Genomic DNA, 4,097 nt, shown 5'->3' on the forward strand with positions numbered 1-4,097 from the left:
ATTTGCCTAATGACGTGTGATTGGAGAAGGAGTCTCATTTCATACAAGTGCATTTTCGGTCACTTTCTCTCTCCTTGTAGATTCTCCTAGATTACCTTTGACCTTTTTCAAAGGAACGCCAGAGTGGATGGAGGAGAGAGGATGCAGGAGTTGAAAAGGCCAAGGAACAGAGTAAACAGGAAATGTTCCATTAGGGACTTCCTGCTCTTTTAGACCACTGATCTGTCATGATTGAAAAGGAGGGAGTAACACAATAAGACCAATATCAGTAGTGTTCTGATAGGTGATACAGCAGACCATCTTGAATTGACAATATTGTAATTTTGTTCAAATCCTTAGAGCAAATATGACGATCTTCATGGCTTGAACTTTTACAACCAGAAGAAAAAGAAGCCCAATAAACTGTTTGATAATGACATTGAGGAGTGGATAAAGGTATGTTATAGGACTTGATTTACATGAAAAAATAAGAGTATATACCTTGTATGTAAACCTGGATTGGAGCCATGTCTATGAGAACCATATCAACTCTATATTAAAGTGAACAGCCTTGTGTTTCTTTCCAAGGCTTTGGGGCACCACGTTTCTTGGTGAATCTTTCCTTGAGTCTTGTCACATCTAATTTACCATTGTAACACGTTTTTCTGACAGGTTCTCTCAATCCGTTAAAAACAGGAGCTGAAAATTCAAGGAGAGCAGAGCAAGGCAGTAGAAGACGACAACCTGGAATCTTCAGTTGCCAGCAAAGAAAAATGAGTCCTAGAAGGTTGATTTCCAGGAGGAAGGAGAGATACCGGAGAAGGATGGCATTTGACCTCGTAGTAATTATTCACTTTAGTGAAGGGCAGTGTCTTGAATACTAGTGTCTGTCTTGTACATTCCTTTCAATGAGTACAATTGTGTTAAAATATGACCATGTGGTGTTTTTGCTTTAGCTATTGAGGATGAGGGGAAAAACAATGATGGCCTCTCATTCAGCTCCCAGTCTGGGCGTAGGTAAGTACAGACAGACACTACGAACATGACGAGGTAGGCGTACTTACTTCAATTCAGTTATGATTATTTAAAATAATATTGCAAAGGGCATTTGGTTATATTGATTCAAGGCACAGCTTCGGGCTGTTGGTTCCTGCAATTCTAATTGCACTAGTTTGAGAGAGAGTCTGATGTTCATAATGTGATGTCAGCTGCTGTGTCTTCAACATTATGCGGGACAGCTTTGTATTCTGGACATAAAGTGACTCCACCCACCTCCAGGTGTCTCCTGTTTTTCCCATTAGTCCCCGATGTATTTATCCCTGTGTTTCATGTCTCTCTGTGCCAGTTTGTCTTGTTTTGCCAAGTCAACCAGCATTTCTCCTAGCTCCTATTTTTCCCAGTCTCTGTTTTTTCCTAGCCCTCCTGGTTTTGACCCTTGCCTGTCCTGACGCCGAATCCGTCTGCCTAACCACTCTGCCTGTTCTGACCTCGAGCCTGCCTATCCCCTGGTACTGTTTGGACTCTGACCTGTTCACTGAACCCCTGCCTGTCCTGACCTCGAGCCTGCCTATCCCCTGGTACTGTTTGGACTCTGACCTGGTTTATGAACTCTCGCCTGTCCCCAACCTGACTTTTGCCTACCCCCTTTTGGTATAATAAATATCAGAGCTCAACTATCTGCCTCCTGTGTCTGCATTTGGGTCTTGCCTTGTGCCCTTATATTAGTGCCTTATTGCAAACAGGATGCATGTTTTGGATATTTGTATTCTGTACATGCTTCCTTCTTTTCACTCTGTCAATTAGGTTAGTATTATGGAGTAAATAGTAACTACAATGTTATTGATCCATCCTCAGTTTTCTCCTATCACTGCCATTAAACTCAGTTACTGCTTTAAATATCACCGCTCAGGCTAAGACCCAGATGCAGACACAGGAGGCGGATAGTACGAGTCAGAGTTTATTGCAGTACAAGGGACAGGCAATCGGTAGGTCAAGGCAGGCAAAGAGTCGTAATCTAAATTACCTGGAAACAGGAGACAAAGGGCTGTGAGACAGGAGTTTAATTCTAGATACATGGAAAGTGGGATGTATACGGAGGTTGCAGGGCAACAGAAGGTCGAACGGCAAAGGGACTAAAGACCTTAGAGATGGGGAAAGGGCCGATAAAATGGGGGTAAAGTTTGCGGATTCCACCCGGAGGGGCAGGTGGAGGTGGTCTTGAGAAAAGCGGCCCGGGCTCTCTTTCAGGTGCGGCGACAGTGACAGACGAACATCTGGGCAGAAGGTATGCTGACCTCTTGCTCCGGGAAGAGCAGGGGCTGATATCCCAGTGAACACTCAATAAGGTGAAAGACAGTAGTAGAACAGGGAAGGGTATCGCGGGCATATTCCACCAACACAAGTTGCTGGCTCCAGGTGGTGGGATTGGTGGAGACAAGGCAACGAAGAGTCATCTCCAGGCCCTGATTGCCTTGCTCTGACTGGCCTTTAGACTGGGGATGAAAACCAGAGGACAGGCTGGCCGACGACCCAATGAGGGTGCAGAACGCCTTCCAGAACAGGGATGGGAACTGAGGACCATGATCAGAGACCCTGTCGACCAGAAGTCCATGGATCCGGAGGTCGTGCTGCACCATGAGCTGGGCCATCTCCTTAGCTGAGGGCAACTTAGGAAGGAGGATAAAATGGAAGGCTTTGGAAAACCGATCCACCACCGTAAGGATGGTGGTGTTACCATTTAACGGAGGGAGACCCGTGACGAAGTCCAAGGGTATATGGGAACGGGGCTTTGAGGAACAGGGAGTGGTTAAAGGAGGATAGCCAGAGCTTGTTGTTCTGCACACACAAAATGCAGGCGGCAACAAACGCGGAGACGTCAGGAACCAAAAACATTGTATGATGAAAGCCAAGGTCCGACGGGAGCCAGGATGACAGGTGAGTCTTGAGGAATGCTGGAAACACTGCACCTTGCGGACCAGACTCTCTATTCCCCAGATGATAGCAGCCACTAGACAGGAAGTAGGGGGGATGGTCTCGGGTTCCAATGGAGTAGTAGCGGGGCTGTACACACGTGAGAAGTGCTTCAGACTTCACATTCTTGGACCCCGGACAGTAGGAAATAGTGAAATGGAAACGAGTGAATAACAGAGCCCATCTCGACTGCCTGGAGTTGAGGCGCTTGGCGGTGTGGAACTATTCCAGGTTCTTATGGTCCGTCCACACCAAGAATGGATGTTCTGACCCTTCTAACCAGTGCCTCCACTCCTCCAACAGCATCTTAACTGCGAGCAATTCTCAATTTCTCACGTCATAGTTCCTCTCAGTGGGGTTAAGACGATGGGAAAGGAAGGTGCAGGGATGCAGCTTCTGGTCCTGGGCAGAATGCTGGGACAGGACTGCCCCCACTTCGACGTCCGAGGCATCAACCTCCACCATTAACTGACGGGACAGGACCGAATAGATTAAGATGGAAGCTGTAGTGAATCGCTGCTTGAGGTCTGAGAATGCCCGGTCAGCTGCTGGAGACCATATTAATGGAACCTTGGGAGAGGTGAGTGCAGAGAGGGGTGAAGCAAGGGTGCTGTAACGCCAGATGAAACAACAGTAGAATTTAGCAAACCCCAGGAAACGTTGCAGCTGCACTCTGGATGTGGGTTGAGACCAATCTACCAACGCTCTATTCCCTGCAGCGATGACGTGTCCTAGGAAGGAGATGGTGGATCGATGGAACTCGCATTTCTCAGCCATCACGAAAGCTGGTTCTCCAGGAGACGCTGGAGGACCTGTCGGAAATGGAGGACGTGCTCTTGAACTGCCCACGAATAAATGAGGATGTTGTCGAGGTAGACAAACACAAATCGGTTCAACATGTCACGGAGCACATCATTGACCAGGGCCTGGAACACTGCGGGAGCGTTGGTCAGTCTGAACGGCATACCAGGTGCTCATAGTGCCCGGTATGAACATTGTTATGTTTGGAGGAAAAAGGGCGAGGTTTGCAAGCCGAAGAACACCATCCAAACCATATAGCATGGGGGTGGCAGTATCATGTTGTGGTCCTTCTGTAGCTCAGTTGGTAGAGCATGGCGCTTGTAACGCCAGGGTAGTGGGTTCGATCC

This window comes from Oncorhynchus gorbuscha, linkage group LG10 (assembly GCF_021184085.1).
Source record: "Oncorhynchus gorbuscha isolate QuinsamMale2020 ecotype Even-year linkage group LG10, OgorEven_v1.0, whole genome shotgun sequence".
NCBI classification, from domain to species: Eukaryota; Metazoa; Chordata; class Actinopteri; order Salmoniformes; family Salmonidae; genus Oncorhynchus; species Oncorhynchus gorbuscha.